Raw genomic sequence first — 1,679 nt, 5'->3', positions numbered from 1 at the left:
TAAGAGAAAAAAATAAAATTCTTTTTAAGAAAATGGTTTGTTTCACTTCTACTTTTTTCAAAATGAAATTGATTTCTTTTGAACTTCCTGCCTTGGTAGCTCCTTGAAGTTACTTTCTACTATGTTTCATATGTGTGGAAGTGCTCAAAGCAGAAAGAATAATGCCTTTTACTCAAATCAAGTATTTAATTTATCCTGAAATTATTTTTCTGAAACCTTTTAATTTCACCAGCCATTTCTGAAAGGTTTCTGTTTTGATTGAATTCAAAATTATTTTTCCCTGTAATTTCTTTCAGAACTAGCTGTGATTCAAAATAGCCATTATCTTCATTATCCTATTTCTAGGTAACATGAATAACCAGGACCTGGTTTCAGAGAAAGATATTTTCCTTATTGATAATTTTATGCAGAAATTCTTAACTTTCTCATAAAAGAAATGGAAATATTTGAGATCCCTCATAATAATAGCCAGAACAAACTGCTTGTGATAAGTTCTGTAGAAACTGTGGCTCCTACATATTGTCTGAAGCTGAGCCAGAAAGCAAAAGGACATGAGAAGAGATGAGGCATCTTGATAAATGCATTCATTTCAGATCTGGCTTCAGAGCATTTTCTCTGTCTGTTAAAGAGTATTGGAATTTGTGTTTCAGAAATCCTTAGTAGACAAATTTTAGACATCCAAATTCATGGCATTCCACGTGGATTTAATGTTTAGCTTATTTAATTTTTTTTCTATGAACTCAGTCCTTGTCACTATGCAGGTCTGATACTCCAGTCCTTCCAGCTATTTAAAAAAAATCTGTTAATCAGAGACAACATATCTTCCTCACATGGTTCCTTTCTCTCATAAAGTTCATAGAGACACAGGATTTGTGCTGTCCCTAGGCTGGCCACAGGAGATGGTGGTTGATCCAGCATAAAGCTCGAGCAGCACAAACAGATGATACTAAAGCTCCTATAAAAAAAAAAAACCCAACCCTGCCAGCACAACAGATTAACAGCAAAAACTTGACTCAGCAGCAAGGGTTTGGTGTAAGTCAGCACTTTACATTGTGTGGCTGCAGTGATTTTGACCTCAGAGCCCTAATGCTGGATTTATTGCACTGTGAAATCATGGGCACAGGAAAGGCAAATGAACAAGTGAGGCCAAAGCACCCAGCACCTCAGGGATAGCAGCTGGTAGGACTAAGCCTGCAGAAAAATAGATCTGTTGGATCTGGCAGTGCTCAGACCTCTCAGCTCTATTGTAAGCACTCATCAGAGCAGATAAAGAGCTTGCAAAGTCCAGTGTCTATATGAAAAGTTGGGAATAAGGAATATGAATTATCTTTGCATATCCTAATTGCATCTAATTTGGTATCTGACCATCTGTCTACTTTTTTTTTAGCTTCTTTTTAAGTCTGTGATGTGTGCTTGTTTTCAAAATCACTTCCACATATAAAATTCTTTTAGATACCAATCCCTTTTTAATTCTTTCACGTTAGATATTTGGGTGTAATGGGTATTGGTGAAATTATTTTTTTACCATTGCCTTGTTCATAAACTCTTCTTTTTTAAAGTGTGCCATACTCCAGAATAAGAATGCTCTGCCAGCCCTCTCAAGTAAGTAGCCCCACCCTACAATATACACACTGACATCAAAAGTTGCATCTACAAACTCTTCTGCACAAAATAAAGGT

The sequence above is a fragment of the Vidua chalybeata genome, chromosome 2 (genome assembly GCF_026979565.1).
Source record: "Vidua chalybeata isolate OUT-0048 chromosome 2, bVidCha1 merged haplotype, whole genome shotgun sequence".
In the NCBI taxonomy this organism is placed as follows: domain Eukaryota; kingdom Metazoa; phylum Chordata; class Aves; order Passeriformes; family Viduidae; genus Vidua; species Vidua chalybeata.
The sequence above is the reverse complement of the archived record's forward strand: the minus strand, read 5'-3'. Positions refer to the sequence as shown.